Below are 19053 nucleotides of genomic sequence, written 5' to 3'. Positions count from 1 at the left end.
TGCACAGTGAAGTAGGAAATAGAAAAACAATAAAAATCAAAAATAAATTCAGAAGCACAGAAATCCAATGACCTACACTCCTCCCTGGAACTGAGGAAGTCTCTGAATTACAATGAGTGATGCCAGTTACTCAGCATCTACTCTGCCAGTCCTAAGGGCTTAATGCGTGATTTTTCTCACTAGATGTGCAGACCGTAATCAAACCTCCCAACTTCCTCTACTCCTATTTTTCACCTGTAAAATGAGATGATAATGCCTAGTCAACAGGGCTGTTATTGGAGGCAAATGAGAGGAGGCGTGAATGTTGCTCAGCACCGGGTAGAACACGTACTACTGTTGCAAGGATATGTTCAGGGTAAGAAACATCTAAGGGCCCCTTCTTAGGAGTGAGGCAGCCTTCCCAGGAGCACCCCACCTCGCCCTAGCCAGCTGCCTCTCTCCCCCAAGGTGTCGCCCAGGACTGAGCGCATGAGCATCCCTGAACCAACCACTGGCAAAGGGTCAAGTGAAGCAATTAGGTTAGACTAATCATTTGGGGGTGGAAGAACACAGTCCAGACAGACAAAACACATTTTTTAAAAATTCCTTTCTAATTTTTTTAACTTGAGCTTCTCCGAAAATACTAAAAGGGATCCAATTCATAACCTCCAGCAATATTTATCATATCCAGTTTTCTCACCGCCCCAGTTTCTCCAGATCCCCCCAGGAGTCCCCTCCTCCGAAGGCTCCTCTGCTAGCCCCAGCCTTTTGTTATATACACTGACTTCACCTGCTCTGCTGACAGCTTTCCTTCTCCATCCTCTCTCTCTGGTCTGGTCTTCCCAATCTAACAGAAAACATTCTGGCCTCTACCTTCAGACTAGGTCCAGAATCCAGCCACTCCTTACCCCTTCTCTGCTATGCTAGTCCAAGCTACCCCCATGGCTCATGCCCTCACCTCCACCTAGTCTCTGCTCAAACGTGACCTGCACGTGAAGCCAAGCCTGACCACCCTCTTCAAGTTGTAACACACCCTCCAAGGTGTTTATCTCCTTTAGCCCGCTTCATTGTTTTCCATAGCACGTATCACATTCTAGCATACCCTATATCCATATATCGCTTATTTTATTGTGTGTGCTGCTTATTGTCTACCTCCATCTTGCTGGAAGGTAAGCTCATGGCAGCAATCCATATTTTGTTCACTGCTGCATACGAAGTGCCTAGAATGGAGACTGGCTCATCATAGGCTTGCAGGAAAACTTTGCAGAATGGATGAGTGAATAAATGAATGAATCCAAACCTGCACCACAAAAGCCTAGACTCTCTCCTTAAAGGGCAACAGCAGTTTTCTATGTCATCTGGGAAAGAGGAATAAATCTATAAATTTTCTTAGAATAATTTTTATCCCACCACATAAGTTGTATGCTGGGTCATCTACCTTAGAGCAGAAGTCTACCTTGTAAGTGAAAATTGCCACCAACTTCAGTGCCCAAATTTACACCTGTATTAAAATCATATTTCTGCCTAGTTAAAAAAAAAAAGAGTGAGAGAGAGGTAATGTCCTGGCCTAAAGTAAAGATTTCCCCAGGTTGCTATAAAGATTGATGAGACCATACGTGGTGATGGCTTTGTCCAGTGCCTAACACACAGTGAGTGCTTTATGAAAGGCAGATCCAGCTATTTCTTTTATTTCTTCTGAATGCTCCTCAGTGCTAACCCAGAGAGAGCCAAAATACCAGACAGGTTGATGCCAGTGGTGGTTGGGTTTAGTCTTTGATATTGGGTGAAATTTATTTTATTTTCCAATTTTCTTCAATGTAGTTATAATTGCAATTTAAATTGTATAAAAACGTACCTGCAAAGACACACATAGACTGAAAGTGAAAGGAAGAAAAAAGATACTCCACACAAATGGAAAACAAAAGTGAGCAGGAGTAGCTATATTTAGATAAAACAGACTTTAAATCAAAATCTGTACGAAGAGATCAGGAAGAGTATTATATAATGATAAAGCCATCAATACAGAAAGAGGATATAACAATTATTAATCTATATGCACCCAACACTGGAGCACCCAGATATATAAAGCAAATATTATCAGATCTAAAGAAAGAGATAGATGCCAAAACGAGAATAATTGGGGACTTGAACACCCACTATCAGCATTGGACCAATTACCAAGACAAAAAATTAACCAAAAAAAATCATATTTGGAGTGGCCGGATAGCTCACTTGGGAGAGCGTGGTGTTGATAACACACAGGTCAAAGGTTCAGATCCCCATACTGGCCAGCTGCCCAAAAAAATTCAGAGACAGAAGGAGATTAGAGGTTATCAGAAACTGGGGGAGAGGAATAATGAGAAGTTATTGCTTAATGGGTACAGAATTTATGCTGAAGATGATGAAACAGTTTTAGTAGTAGATGGAGGTAGTAGCTATACAGCATTGTGCATGTAATTAATTCCATGCAATTGTATGCTTAAAAATGCTTAAAATGGCAATCCTTATGTTATATGTATTTTACCACAATAAAATATAAATAAATTGTGTAAAAATGTATTTACCCCAGGGGCCTGAGGCTGGAGCTGGGGAAAGCTAAACCAAGCCGCAACCAGGTAAAGAGCACACCAAAAGCACCATTTTCACATGGGTAGCCCACCATAGCCACCGCAATTACCATGGCTGCCACAAAAGTGGCTAGTCTCTATAACAGCAGTCACAGCCACCGTGCAGATGCACACCAGACTCTCACTTGCATTGACACAAGGAGACACACCAGTGGAAACCAGAAAAAAAGGGGGGGTCCTCTCTCTCCACAAAGCACACTCCAGAGTAATAGAAGAAGCATCTGATTTATGATAATAGGGGAGAACTTGATCACACCTGTTTCAGTACTGAACAGATCATCTGGGCAACAAACCAACAGAGGAACAGTTAATCTACCAGGTGGAGAGAACAAATCTACGGTTATTAGAGCAGGGAGGGGGAATGGGGGAAGGGGAGAGATTGGATAAGGGGCATAAAGAATAAGTATGATTTGTAATAATGAATATGCTAATAAAAATAAATTTTAAAAAATGTTTTTACCTAAGAAGAAGGAATACAATGAGAGTAAAATAAATTTGTGTAGATGTAAATAATTATAGAAAATATATATGAATTCATCTGAATATGTAGAAAATTCATATAAATATATGAAAAAAATCACTATCCAAGACAGGCAGTTGAATTAGGAATACGAGATTCAGTTAATGAAAATTGTTATGAATTTTCTGATAGAGAAAATGGTGCCTTTATGCATACTTTTTTTAAAAGACAGAAATAGGAATCTAATTTAAGTTGGGTTAGAGTAGTTAACTTTTACTATAAGGAAAAAATATCCTTTAACCAATCCAGGTGGGTTTTTTTTGATCCTATCAGGATCTGATTTTTCTAGCTCTTTGGAAACTTTTCAAACTTAATGTTTGCTTCTTCCTATGAAGGCTGAAGTTCACCAACTCTTCTACGTACTTGAAGAGATTAATTTTTAAGCTCTCTTCTCTGATATAAAATGTACACCATCTCCTCTCCTTTCATGTTTAGTTCCCACTGGAGCCAACCAAGCACAAAAGGTCTAAAGAAGCCTTGGCTATTCTGAGGAAGAATTAAGTGACCGCTGATCAGCCTGAAGAAATGGATCAAGGAGATTTAAAAATAAACCATCCACTAAATTGTTTACTATATTTCAAACTGGTTTTTTTTTTTTTTTTTTTTTTTTTTTTTTTTTTGTCTTTTTGTCTTTTTTCGTGACCGGTAACGGGATTGCAACCCTCGGTGTCACGCCCGCACCGGCGCTCAACCAGTGAGCAGACCAGTCTCTATATGGGATCCAAACCCTCGGCGGGAGCGCCGCCACACTCCCAAGCACCGCACTCTACCTATGCGCCACCAGGCCGGCCCCTCAAACTGTTTTTATATGTTAGCTTATTTTAATCTCATAACAACCCTAAAAAGTAAGTAATGTTATGGGGCCCACCCAGAATCCTGGGGTATGGATCCAGGGACCGGACCCCCTCCCACAACCAGGCACACATCCGATGCCACAGGGCCCACCCAGGGTCTAAGTCATAGAGCCAGGAGCCACCAGCAACTATGTAAAGAGCATGCCAAAAACATCACCTCCATGTGGGTGGCCCACCACAGATACCATAATAACCACAGCTGCCACAAAAAAGTGGCTAGACACCACAATCACCATGCAGATAGTCCGCCAGCCACTGGAGTGCATCAACACAAGGAGAGTTACCAGCAGAGACCAAAGAAAAGAAGAGGATGTCTCTCTCACAAAGCCCATTCCAGAGAGACAGAAGAAGCATCTGCTCTACGATAATATTGGCAGACCTGAACACACCTCTCAGCATTGGGCAGATCATCTAGGAAACAAATCAATAGAGTAACCATTACTCTTTCAGAAGGAGAGAAGAAATCTAGAGTTATCGGAGGTGGGAGGGGGGAGGGAGAGGGGGATAGAGAGAGATAGGACAAGGGGCATAAAGAATAAGTACGATCTATAACAATATATACACAAGTAATATTGATTTGATCAACATATGTCAATGCTGAGCCCCGAAAATATGTATAATCAATCTTGATTCAATAAAATTTTTTTTTAAAAAGTAATGTTATCATCCTTCTTGTAGATTTTATGGCACTAAAGCTTCTAGAAGTGAGGTAGTCCAAGATTACAAGATAAGTTAGTGGTGGAACAAGGACTTGAACAAACACAGGCAATCTGTTCCTAGCCTGTGATCTTCGCCACTACCCTGTGCCTCATCCAACCCCTCAGTGCCATGACACAGTGAGAGATCTGCTGGGGCAGACTAGGCACTGGCACCAAGAACACCAGCACTGGGTGTACAGAAACTTTACTAAGGGAAAAAGCTGGTCCTTGGAAAATGTGCCCCAAAGAGATGTGACTAGTAAAAATTCTAAAGGCAAAGCTGTGGAAACAGTTGTGAAAATTCACAGCAATGGTGCTTGCCCAGTTGTCAAGGTATATTCAACAAAAGACATTCTTGTCAAGAAGTGACTTAAGTGGTGATTTAAAGCCACTAGCATTTTATCATGATGTGCCCTTAGTATGTGTTTTCCTTTGTATTTATCTTACCCTGTTTATGGTATATGGTGTATTCATAAGTTTTGGAAAATTCTCATTAATTGTACCTTCAGGTATTGCTCCTGACCTATTCTTTGTCCTGCTTGCCTTCATGGACTCCAGTTACACACATGCTAGACCTTTCATCATATTCCATATGTCTCTCATACTCTTTCCTGTGTTTTCTGTCCCTTTCCTCTCTGTGCTTTAGTTCATTTCTTTCTGACCTGCCTTCCAATTCACTATTCCGCTCTTCCACTATGTTTTATCTGTTTTAAAACTCATTATTGAATACTTATATCTTGTTATTTATATTTTTCAGTCCTAGAATTTCCATTGTTTTTATATCTCCAGTTCTTTACTAGAAGTCTCTAGACTGTTCCTTACTTTCTCGATGATATTAATCATTTACTTTAAAGTCTGCATCTAATTTAAACTCCAATGTCTGGATCTACCATAGGTCTGTTTTTACTGTGTTTTCTTTTTTGATTTTTCAGTCATGATTGAAGTAGATTGGACATTGTGTATGAAAAGCTATAGGGATAATTTGAATCTCTGGGTGATGCTATCTTTCTCCCAAAAGGATTTGTTCTGCAGGAAGCTAAGGTAGGGGAAGATCACCTTAATACAATCACAGATTGAGTTGATTTAAATCTGGGCTTCAGTCTTTGTGAGGGCTACTCTACCTTGGGCTCATCCCTACCTGAAGGAACAGACAATCAGAAGTTCAAACTGAAATCCTGGGATATTTACCAAAGTCCTTCCTCCTTGGTGTGTCCTAAAATATAATTTTTGTCTCCTTGGTCTTATAAGAGTGCCAGAAGCTCTTTTCTCACCTTCTTAGCCTCTCAATCGCCCCTTTCTGCTTTGGCAGTTACTTCAAGGAAGAAGTGGCACCAAATGCCAGACTTACCTTGCTGTGCTTTCTTTCTCTCTGGATTCTTGGTCCCTCATGTCCTCACATCCTTAGTAGGTCTCTGCTTCCTTCAAACAGATTTTTTTCTATATATTATATGTTCTAGTTGTGTTTTAAGTGCGATGACTGGCGTACAATAAGCTAGTCCACCATTACTGAAAGTGGAAATACCCCTCATGGTATCGTAATAAAAAAATGTGGTGAGTGGGTACTGAAAACTGAATAGGGAAAAAAGCCAGCAAAGCAATGGTGTAACCTGGAAGACAAGAGTTTCAGGAAACATTGGTTGGACTTCTCTGATCTATCTCTTCTCGCCTCATACACATAATTTGGATTTAAGAGTTTGGGGAAGGTAAATTAAAGGATCTGAACAGGTGTGTGGCAAATAACACCTATAGCCAATAATTGGATTTTCTGAAAGTAAGATTTTATGTTCAAGGGAAAATTTCATTTTTAAATAAGAATAAATATGTGAAAAGCCACACATACTGCAAAAGGAATTCAAAATATTGCTAACACTAGCTACATGAATCAGAACAAACACTAAAGTAAGACATATGCATCTGACTGAGAACAAATAAATATAATTCAAATCACATATACAGCATAAACAAGATAATTCAAAACTTTCCAAAAATATAAGGCATTTCAGAAGATTCAAAATGGTTCAGAAACTGGACCCTCAGGTTTACATGACCATATGTGCAAGCCACATTTAAATGGCATCCACTGGTCAAACTGGTTTGTGGATTTAAACACGAAATACTTGCTTTTGGTAAACTTGGTTGGGATTTGTACTATGCAAATCTAAACATCTATAATGATAAATGATATAATGATAAAAACTTCTTAAACATTCACTTCCCTTTAAGGTCTTGGCAAATAGGAATTTAGTTCCAGCTTACTGCACATGATCACTCTTGCAATTCAAGAAAACTCTGTAGCACTTTAAGATATGCCAAGAGTAGAATGTTGATTTTCTTCTCTCAGCACCAAAGAAAGCAGCAACAGATACGGGTCTAATATCCAGCCAGCAGACTGGTTTCAATTTTTTGCATATGAGCAGCACATCGTCAACTATAGAGGTGCCCAAGGATTCAACAACCTAAATGTTAATATGTTTCCTCTGGGGCCGGCCCGTGGCTCACTGGGTGAGCGTGGTGCTGACAACACCAAGTCAAGGGTTAAGATCCCCGTGGTGCTGACAACACCAAGTCAAGGGTTAAGATCCCCGTGGTGCTGACAACACCAAGTCAAGGGTTAAGATCCCCGTGGTGCTGACAACACCAAGTCAAGGGTTAAGATCCCCTTACCGGTCATCTTTTTAGGAAAAAAAAAAATATATATATATATGTTTCCTCTGGAGGAGACATATTTTTCCTATAGAATCTCAAAACCACCAATTCAAAACTGATTACATTTGACAACAGTTAACAGGCTATCATTTCCATTTAACAAAATTGTTGTCATCATATAGAGGGTAAAATTCCATTGGACCTAGGCAATAAAAAGTGATGACAGAGGAAGACAGTCATATACAGTCAGCCAAAGTCACAGTCATTCGAGATTGAGATGTTGACAAAACTGATTTGGAAAAGAAGGGAAAATGTAGGGATAGCTAAGGCTTGATTCTGAAATTTGTTGGAAAATGAAGTGACATCAGAAAATGAATTTTAAAAGAAGTGAGAAGGTGTTCTGAACTAAAAGAAATGAGACATAGCATCAAGAAAAAAACCATAATAGCGACTTTGCACTACAACTGTATATTCCAAATGTAAGACTCTGAAAAGTTGCCTGTGCCAATGCTGAATGAAATAAACTCTGTCTCTCTCACACATACACTCTCTCACACACAGAATAAAACAAGCTGGAAGGAGATTTCAAGGCATAGCCAAAACATGACACATAGGAAGTTCTAATGAAAATGACAGAAAAGGGACACTTCAAAAACAGGCGTATGAAGGATTTCTGGATGCTATCCAGAAAAATCTGTCTAGTAAAAGCTATCATGGGTATTATTTAAAGAAACTAAAATAAGTGTTTTGACACAATAATTAGTGGTGGTGGTAAATCTTTCCCCAGGGAAAGCTTTGTAATGGTTTTTCATTCAGATAAACAGAAAACACTACATCTGGAATCCTTGAAGGACTGCATACTTCCTAGCCTGACAAGGCCACCTCTCCAGATGACTGCATGTTTCAAGCAAGAGTATCTCCTTCCGTCACCAGCCACTCATTGGAATCTAGTCGTTCAGATAGCAGGGCCCAACGTGGGCGCTGGACAGCAGAAGGAGAAAGTGTTATTTCTTTAGCTTATGGATGTTCGTGTGGGCCAAGATGTAAGTGTGATCAACTCTTTAATTCCACCCTTACCATTTTGTTTGGGGCAGGCGGTGCTATGGTGAGGAGAGCGTGGCAGGAAAGAGGAAGTAAAGGGTTCTGATGAGCCTTTCCTGGGAACTCTGGGTTTGTCTCCCCTCTAACATCCTTTGAGGGCAAAGATGGGAACGAATAATCAGCTTGGTCTCTACAGAGGGAGTAGAGGGCAGAGCCGGGAGAGAGGCTGGGGAAGAGGACAAGGGAGGATAGGAAGGTCTAAACAATGGAAATCGGATCTTCTCCCATGGGGCAGAGGAGACAGGAAGGCTTCTGAGGAGGATAAGGTAGATGGACAGAGGTCTAGGGATGGACTGCAGTCAGGACAGTGTCACAGCTACTGGAGCTGAAGGAAAACCAGAGTAATGGAAGTGACAATGGAGAAGAACCAACCCAAGGAGCAACAAAACCTGGCATTGACCACTAAGAAACTCAATGGTGGGTACACAGGCTAAGGACACTTTCTACACTTTTTTCCAAGGACAAATAGACCATCTTGCATTCAGTTCAAAGGGTAATTACACAAACATCTGGATCCTATTTAGAACAATATTTGGGAAGCTTCACTACCACAAAATTTTTACTCCCACATTTAAAAAAAATAAAGCACTTCAGGCAAAATCAACAAAGCAAATTATAATCCACATCTCCCAAAACCTTTTTTTTCAAAGATACCCTTTGAAAAAGTTCTTGTGCAAAAAGAAAAAGGAAGAGAAATTTCATGAAATTGGCTTTGACTGCCTAGGTGTTTGCAAAAAGAGACAGGCAGTTTGCAAGTACAGTCATGCACCACCTGATGATGTTTCAGTCAACGATGGACCACATGTACAATGGTGGTCTCATAAGATTACAGTGGAGCTGAAAAATTCCTGTGGGCTAGTGACATTATAGCCATCCTAATGTTGTAGTGCAATGCATTACTCATGTGTCTGTGGTGATACTGGTATAAACAAACCTGCTGCAAGATATGTGGAGGAGTGCATAGCTTACCCAAGGGGTGACCCTTCCAAAGGTAGCTCAGACCTTTTAGAAAGCCAAGCATTTGACACATTAGGTCTGACCCCAAGTGAAAGGGTTGTGTGTACTGTAGAATTCTTGCATTTGTAAACGATTCCCACCCATCCCCATAGCAAAGTAACAGTTAATAACAGCTGGCTAACTCACTGAGTGCTTGCTGAGTGCCAGGCACAATCCCTATAAGTAATTTAATTTTCATGACTTGGGGTGGGGGGTGGTGTTATTCTAATCCCCATTTAACAGATGAGGAAAATGAGGCACAGAGAGACTTAGTAAAATAATTACAGGGCCCACACTCATGCAAACTAGTGGCCAGTGTAGCTAATAGGAAAATTCATTGCTGTTCTCTTTCATAATAAGCATTTCTCAGAAAATATCCTCATAAGTGATGCATGACTGTATTTGAAAAGACATCTTTCTATAGTATTGGCTTCTCTTTATTTTTATTTTTGAGGCATAATCTACCCTGCCATTAACTGTGTGGCCCTGAGCAAGATGATTAGCTTCTGTGAGCCTTGGTTCCCCCATCTATAAAATGGGTAGGTTACCTACCTCAATCAGGCATGAAAGAGATAGAGCTTGCACAGCACCTGAAACACAGCCAATACCCAAGGAAACATGAGTTCCCCTCCACGGCTCTATTCCAGGAAGTAACATCCAGGGAACTGCAAAAGCCTCGTTCACCTGAGGTTGCTCCAGGAGTCAGAAGTGCTCTTCAAAACAGCTGCAACTCCTGACTAATAAACGTACCCCAGAAATAGAAGCAAATAGGCCTTAGAGAAACAGCTGGAGCACAGGTTTTGAGAGGCGCAGGAAAGTAATGCACATTAGCTGGTAGCAGGCACTTTCCAATATCCAAACGGTGCTCGTTTCAACAAGAGTGAACACTATTAAGTGGCCACAAAAAGAAAAAGCACCCCTGGAAATGTTCTCTTTAAAAATTGTGTAATGAAAATCATACTCAACATATTCATATAGCTCTTTTTTGCGTTTCCTGAATAACAACTTAATTTCTTCAGCTGCCCGAGAGTGTGATGCTCTTTCCCGCCTCACATCTTTCCATGGGTCTTGGATGCACTTTCCTTCTCCTGGCCACCCCACTTACCTTTTAGGTCCCTGACAGCACCACTGAAGCTAGAAGGGCACATGGGGATTCATTATACCATGCTCCATACTTTTGAGCATGTGTGGAAATTCCATAATAAGCTCTTTTAAAAATAACTCTTTAGTACAAGAAATCAAAGAAAAACCATAATGGGTCATCCCAAGGACACCAATTCCAACTGCCCACAAACCTGAACTGCAGCACACCCACTAACAAATACACAGCATTTGCCCACTGTCTCATGGATGTGTCCACGATAACCCCACGTCTGTTTTATATGTTGTCATACAATTTCACATACTGAACTTATATTGTGATAATGTAGCGTTTACTACATTAAACATGTATACTGGCCTAACTCATCCCACTTCACCTGAAGCTGAAACAAGTATAAACAAAGAGCCTGCGTTATTTCACAAACTCCCACGAGCATTAATGACACATTAAATTATTTTCAAAGCGTTCTGTGTGCCCAACACATTTGGGAAAATCTGCAAGAGTTGATGTTTCAGAGTAGGAAAATAAATACCTGGGAGAAAAGAGTGCAGAATTTAGGAAGGAAAAAAAGTGTTTTCTTGATCCTTATCCCAAAACGAGTTTAGGGAATCAAGGCACACAGTAGCTCTCCAAAGGTGCTTTGTAAGAGCCCCACTGATTGGCATGAAGACAGCCAAATTAGCATTAGCCTCCGTCGCACCCACCCAACCCACCCTGACTGATGCCACAGCCCCTCACCCTCCTTCCCAAAGACTGCACCTCCTCCATGCTTGCACACCCCACCCACTGCAGACAGCTCAGAGGCCTCTATGAGCAGGCTCTACGCCTTTCACAACTACCAGAAACCTGGCCAAAGCACTGCCCAGGGAGGACAGGATGTGGCAGTGACCTGGCAATAAAGGCCTGAGTCTTCCCCACACCCAAGTGCTCATGGTAAAAGTACAGTATCAGTACTGATACTTAGCTAACATTTTGAGCACCTATTGTGTGCCAACCACCATTACATGCATTTACTCCTATTTTCACTTAATCCTCACAATTCCTTCTATGAGGTTGAAGAATTTCATGAGAGAAAACTGACCAAAAACAAAGCAAAACAAAAACCACTGCTGAGAGATTAGGGGGAAAAAATCTTGCACAGGATTCACAGCTAAGAAGTAGAGCTTGGACACAAAATCAGGGAGACGGTAGAGCTCTTCATGATGCTATTACGTTTTTGGTAAGCTCAATTTAGAGGGGAAACACCAGGACAAGACTGATAACCTGTTGAAAGCATTAGAGAAATGCCAAGGAGACAAGTCAGCTGACAATGCTTCCTGTGCATTGCAGGGAGGTGGTCAACAGCATTGTGACAACACAAGGTCAGCACCTCAGCTTGTGAAGAAACCGAATTCTGTCAACTTCCCTTAGAGGACCCATCCCTAGGGAACTGACTCATACTGAGCCAGAATGCCAACTTATGAAGTTACAATGAGAAACTATAACTTGGAGGAAAATCAGAGCATTCGGTGTTTGCAGTTCAATTCACCCTCTTTGAAGATGGCAAAATTTACATGGGCAACCAAGTTATCACCAGGAAGTTGCTTGGTAAACACTGAGGTACAGCACTAGTATTTGTTAGATGCCTCGAGTCATAAAAAAAAAAAAAAAACCTGACATGAGGGTAATATAAATACCAGGGCCAATCATCCTGGATTTTCTGGGACAATCCTGATTGCCAGAACTTGAAGGAAATGGTTAATAGACTTCTGTGGACAGCACCCAAGGACGTGTTCACTCGGCGAACTCACAAACGAGTTAACCAAGAAATGTCAAGGATTGCAAACAATCCTTGACAACGCTTGAAGTCGTGAGAATACTTTCTTGGGATGTTCCCAGGAGACGCAATATAGATAACCAAGTGCTAGAGAAGGGAGGTAACGGCCTTCTGCTCTTGAGAAAAGTATAACAGAATTTATGCATTAATGCTTATCTCGCATGCACTAGCTTGCTAAATGTAATAAAAGCTGTAACAGCAGCTGGGTCGGTGCTATTTACCTGAGAGAGCAGTAGCCCCCCGCTCTTCTCCTGCATCTCGTCTGCCGTGTCTTCCTTCTCGTCTCCGATCATTTTAATCAACAAGAACTCTTACAGACAGACAAAATATTATATTACTATTTCAAATATGTGACATCCCTGCCGGGATAGTGGTATCTATTCTCCAATTTTCTCATTTTCAAGGTTTTATGTAGATAACACCTTTCAATATTCAATTTCCTTTTTTTTTTTTTTTGTCTTTTTTGTGACCGGTAAGGGGATCGCAACCCACCGGCCATCTATCTAGGATCCGAACCCACGGCAGGAGCGCTGCTGTGCACCCAAGCGCCGCACTCTCCCGAGTGCGCCACGGGGCTGGCCCTCAATATTCAATTTCTAAACATACTTAACATACTTACCTCAAAAAGCACTATAATCTGTGGTTTTTCTGTTTCATTATTTTTAAATTTGTTATTGAATCATATAATTGATTATACATATTTTGGGGTTCAATGCTGACATATGATCAAGTATTACTAGCATATATATTGCTACAAATCATACTTATTCTTTATGCCCCTTGTTCAATTGCTCCCCATCCTCTTCTTCCTTCCCCCTCCCACCACCAATAACCCTACATTTCTTCTCTCCCTCTGAAAGAGTAATGGTTACTCTGTTGATTTGTTGCCTAGATGATCTGTCCAATGCTGATAGGTGTGTTCAGGTCCCCCAGTATTATTGTAGAGCAGATGCTTCTTCTGTCACCCTAGAATGGGCTTTGTAGAGAGAGACATCCTCTTCTTTTCTTTGGTCTCTGCTGGTGACCTTCCTTGCACCAATGCACTCCAGTGGCTGGCAGACCATCCGCACGGTGGTTGTGGAGTCGAATCACTTTTGCAGCAGCTGCGGTCATTGTGGTGGCTGTGGTGCGCCACCCACATAGAGGTGATGTTTTTGGCATGCTTCTTGGCACCGGCAGTGTGCCTGGATGTAGGAGGGGCGTCCAGTCCCTGGCTCCATACCCCAGTCCGCAGGCGGGCCCTGAGGCACTGGCAGTAAGTCTGGGCCAGAACTAATTTTTTGTTCTTTGCTTACTTCTAAAATGGGGGAACTTCCTGTGGGGACCAGTACTTGAGCTCTGTGGTTGAGCTAAATTGCTGCTTTGCTGCTGATTCCCTAGGGAAGGCTTTTTGTGCAGCTCTGGTTTTAATGGTTGACTTTGTAGGTACTTCCAGCTCTCCAGCAACTTGGCGCACCTGGGTTGTGTAGAAACTCTGATCTGGGCCTGAGTCTTTTCATCAAACTGCACCCCATGCGCTTCTATATTCCTGACCAGTCTCCTCTGAGTGGTTCTGCACTGACTGGGGTGCCAGTCAGCTGTCCTTGCTGTGCCCCAGTGTTCCCCCAGTGAGCCCATCTCCACCACTGCCCATGCTGCAAACACTTCCCACGGGACGGGCCATGCGCCGGTCCCTTGCAATGACTCACCAGCCTCTGAGTGGCTCCTTTTCTTCAGTTGTTCTGGCTCCTCGCTCCTATGTGGGTCCAAGGGAACCATATTAGTGGTCTTTCTGGCCTGGGGGCCGCCAAGGCCCTCTTCTTTCCTGCTCCCTCTAGGCAACTCCATCTGAAAGGCACAGCTGCAGTTTTTGCCAGCTCCTGCTCTGTGTGCTCAGCAGCTCTAGCCTTAAAGCAGCCGCAACACAAAATGGTCATAGCGGTTTTTTCTCTCTCTCGTTGGGACTTCTCACACCTTCATGCACTCCATAGGTCTCTCCTCTTCTTCCCCTGAGCTCTAGCAGCCCCAGCTTGGCTCTTGTTGCTTTTTCATAGTTGTAAATTGATTTGTGGGAGAGAGTGACGCTGGGGACCATCTATTCCGCCGTCTTGACCGGAAGCCTAGTTTCCTTTTCTTATACCCACACTTTGGTTTTGGGAAACACAATTATCTGGTTGGATTCAAGAAGCACCTGTGACCATCAGACTTGGAAAACAGTTTCCTCTTGTTATATGCTTTGATAACATAACAGATAGGCCCAGGTAGACCTCATCAGTTTTATGATGACTCTTTTACCTTCAATTTCAGATGCTGATGCTTTTTAATTTTTGTCCCAAACACTACACATGAAACACTTTCGGAATGACTGGAGACTTGACTTTCCTCATCTGAGGAAAATAAGGGCATTAATCCAGATTAGTGGCTGCAATAGGAGCTTCCACAAGGGGAAGAACTGCTCCTGGGGAAAGGAAGTCAAGCTTTATCCTTACTACAGACTGAAATTTGGTAAAAGTTTGCCCTTGAAAAATGGTTCTACTGCTTTTTAAAAGTTTGCAAACCACTGGTCTGGGTGGTTTTCCAAGGTCTCTTCCAAGTGTTAAATTACCTTTTTGATTTTTAAAATTCACTCATTCAACAAATATTTTGGAAAATGCCTTACTATGTAGCCAAACTCTGTGCTAGGTATGGTGGTTACAATAATGAACAACATGTTAATAAACATAGACTTCTAAATTAACATACTGCTCACAAATATAGACTCTGCCCTCAAGGCACCTACTGTTTTTTGGTTTTTGATTTTTAGAAATTGAATAGTGATGGAGATATATGTCCACAGACAGAGTCACCAAAAAATTCTATTTTCTGTTTCCTCAAGTACGAAAATGAAATGGTAAGAGTCCTCACACTCAGGGGACACATGTTTCTTCTATGGACATTGATCCAAGTGTCCCTTCTTCTCTGCCCATTACTCAGAAGACACAGGCTGAATGATACAAACAAAACCAGTTGTTAAGTTGAAAAATCAAACTAGATTTTATTAAAATATACATAAATAACCCTCACTTTTCTTTATTCATCAGTATTGGGAAGTTAAGTAAAAATTAAGTGAAAAGTAGTAGATGAAGGCCAAAAGGGAGCCAAGGAAACCATATTCCAGCCCAGACTTGCCACTTACCAGTCTGGGAAAGGTATTTAGTGTCATGTTCTCAGCTACAGAATGAGGTTGTTGGAATATATATGTTGTCTGGGGTCAACTGCAGCTGTAAAATTTTACTCTTCTCATTCTGTTACTAGGAGCAAATGTGAAGTTATTTATGTACTATCTAGCAGGTACTCACAGTGAAAGAGAATGAACACTGAACTCACAGGAATACTTTGAAGGAAGACAAGAGAAATACAGAAGTTTGCTGCTTAAAAAAATGCATTGATATTACTGCTTTATTCACACTAATTAGAGTATATACACGAAAAATGTGTATCATGTTGCTTTCAAAAAATTCCATGTTCCATGAGAACTATGTAAACAATATAAATGTTTTTACTACATAACAAAAGAAGAAAATCAGCATTCTCATGTATTAGGAAAATATTTAGATAATTTGAATGTTTAGTAAACAAAGTGAAATATTACAAAGCAGTCTTTTCATGAAATAGCTTTCCACCCTCAAAGCAATACATTTCGTACTTTGGAACACTTTGGTATAAGTGAAATTAATACAAAGCGAAAAACAAACTCTACTTTGGTCTTCTCACATTAATTGGAACTTCAGCCACCTCCGATGATAAAATGGCAAAGCCCTCATTTGCTCCCCTCTCCTACTGGAGAGGCTGCTAGGCGAGCTCTTCACAGGAGCTCTTCACTTGCTTTCACAACTAGGCTCTCAGCAATAGCCTGAAGGCTTTATGAAGCCTCAGATTCAGGGTGAAAGATAAGTGATCTTGGTTACTTTCTCCTAACAAATACAAATAACCCTTCATTAAGGCAGCTCAGAACTACAATTCACATTTAAAGTAGAACATAAATTTCTTCAAAGTCATATTACTATAGTTTCTCAAGAAGTCCATACTTGAATAAAAAGAACATACCACATTAATAAAAAGAAAAATGCAAGTTTAATAGCCCACTGACAATAGTTTTTAAGAAACAAAAATAACCGTTTGCATGCTACAAATATTTCCTCATTGATATCACACATAACTTTGACAAATATACAACTAAACTGAAGAATTTTTTATTTCATCATTTTTATAATTACATTTTCTCATCTATACTATCCAAATGTGGTACTGATTTTTTCACTGTCCTTTTGTTCTGTGTATTTTCCTTAAATGAATCCCTACATCAGAGAATTATATGATCAACTGAGCAACCGTCGATGAATCGCTTTTCTGTCATCCACCACAGGAGCAAACTGGGAAGGTCCTCTGAGGATTTTCTCAGCAATGTAATTTATACTGGGACTTTCTGTGAAGACAATAAAGTCTTAAAAAGAAAAAAAAAAAGAATCCTCAGTGAACTTTACAAACTTACAGTAATAATAATGCATTCCTCCTTTCTGAAGTAAAACACACAGTCAAGTGCTCAACTTTACTGAACAAACACTGCAAACTGCCTCCAAAGAACACAGCCTGTGAGCACAAGTCCTTAGGCAATCCCAAGGCAGGACAGCAACAGGGAGCATTCAGTAAGATTAACTAGCATGATTAATCCTCATAACAAAGCCAGTTTAGAAAGTAAAAGACAAACTTTAAAGTTAAGTATCTGTCAGGTTAATTTGAGGCTTTTTAAAGAACAACTCTAAAATGAACAAAAGGAAATAAACATAAAAGAGTTGTTCAAGGGCCGGCCCGGTGGCGCACTGCTACAGTGCGCCACTTGGGAGTGCAGTGGCGCTCCCGCCGAGGGCAGGCTAACTGGCCACAGTCAGGTCAGCATTGTAGACGACAGCCCCAGGGCTGTGCTGAGAGCCCCACCTGTGTGCGTGATACATATAGGAAAACACACCCTGTGCCTTATGGAACCCACTCTCATTTCTTCCCCATTTAAAAAAAATTGTGGGGGCCGGCCCGGTGGCGCTCCCGCCGAGGGTTCGGATCCCACGTACAGACCGGTCCCGCTCACTGGCTGAGCGAGGTGCGGGAGCAACACCAAGGGTTGCGATCCCGTTGCCGGTCCCAGTCCAGTACGGGCGCAACACTGAGGGTTGCGATCCGTTGCCGGACACGAAAAAAGACAAAAAGGGAAAAAAAAAAAAGAGTTGTTCAATAAAACTGATCTATGCTTGAATTAACCATGTATAGAATAGAAGGACTGTTAATACATTAATTATTTTATGGTATTAGTATAGTATTAGGAACTTAAGTTCTTGTCCAAATTTTATAGCCAAGTATAAGAAGAAATAAAACACAGTTTAAATCATAAGTAAAGTAAAAGGTTCTTACTGAGTTTTCTGTATCAGGTGATATCAAAACCCTAGGACTACTATTGTTTGGGTGTTATTTGTTTTGCTTTGTCTTATTGGGGGACAGAGTATTAGGGGAACTTAAATCACTGCAAAATTCATTTGGGATAATAGTCAAAACTATGGTATACTAAGAACCTGTACTGCCAGATGTTAAAAAGTATAAAGTTACAATTATTAAAACATCATATTTCACCAGTCTAAGATGCATCATTGTTTTATGTACCATGAAAAAAAGATGCCCAGGAAAGGGAGTCTCAAAGACGACAGAGACCCTCACAACAAGTGCGGACACCAAATGGCTACAGCCTCGTTAAGAGGTAAGAGAAAAGAACCCTCCGTGCAGAAGGGACAGCAAAGAAGCCCACACACCTCTTCCATGACAATGTGAAGAGAGGAAAAAAATTCCTTGATATTCGAATTGGTACCACCATCCTGCCCAGCCTGGAAATTTTGTGATCTGAATTCACACTACCAGCACAATCCAAGAAAATCTCAGGCACAGAAATTAACTTAAGCAGACTTAGGTTGGTGGGGATCCCCAGTAACTGGCAGAAGAAAATGCATGTCCTCTCAAAAATAACTCAACATCCATCTAGGCACAGCTGATTTTAAGAGGCATTCCAAATTTAAAGGTGCTAAAATGTGGAAATCAATGAAATATGACAGACAGATAAATAAGTCAATCAGAAAGCCTAGAAAACAAATTCTGGGCATATAATAAAAATGTCAAACAATTGCAAAATATTTGGCTTATGACAAAAACATGGAACAATGACAAAAGGTACATTATTCCATATGTGACACAGGCAAAATCAATTAGCTATTTAAGAAAAACGTTAAATTCCTCTCTATGCCATGCTCTTCTAAACTATAAAGCCAAGTGAAAAAACCATGTAAGAACTAAAAGAAAATGAATGTAATTATCTAAATAATAATTAGTCTTAAAAGACTGGCCTACATATTTTTAAAACATGCTCCCTACTCCACTTGCCCCCAAAAATCCAAAGCACAGCAAATATAAAAGGCAAATATGAAACTGGAAAAAAATGTTTACAATGACAAAAGGTTAATATCCATAAATGTCATAATTATAAATCAAGAATAAACAAAGTACCCTACCCCACACTTCCAGGAAAATGGAAAAAGTTCAAGAACAGGCAATTGACAAAAGAAGAAATATAATCAGCCGGTTAAATACACCAAAAATATTCAACTTCACTAGTAGTGGAAATGTAAATAAAAACAATGATATAACAATTTCTGGCTATCA

At 40.7% G+C, this 19053-nt stretch overlaps 1 protein-coding gene across 3 annotated transcripts in view; it reads right to left on the bottom strand.

Moving 5' to 3' along the window:
* Positions 1-15327: 15327 nt before the first annotated feature.
* SEC23IP (SEC23 interacting protein) overlaps positions 15328-19053 on the bottom strand; it is a 40268-nt gene continuing 36542 nt past the window's right edge. For 2 of the 3 annotated variants that reach the window (XM_008581200.1, XM_008581203.1), the window contains exon 19: positions 15328-16801. The gene's annotated coding sequence lies outside the window, so the exon portion shown is untranslated. The remainder of the gene's footprint in view (positions 16802-19053) is intronic. The other variant, XM_008581201.1, reaches the window with a different exon arrangement.

Source organism: Galeopterus variegatus, unplaced genomic scaffold, assembly GCF_000696425.1.
Source record: "Galeopterus variegatus unplaced genomic scaffold, G_variegatus-3.0.2 Scaffold2292, whole genome shotgun sequence".
Lineage (NCBI taxonomy): Eukaryota > Metazoa > Chordata > Mammalia > Dermoptera > Cynocephalidae > Galeopterus > Galeopterus variegatus.
The sequence above is the reverse complement of the archived record's forward strand: the minus strand, read 5'-3'. Positions and strand labels throughout refer to the sequence as shown.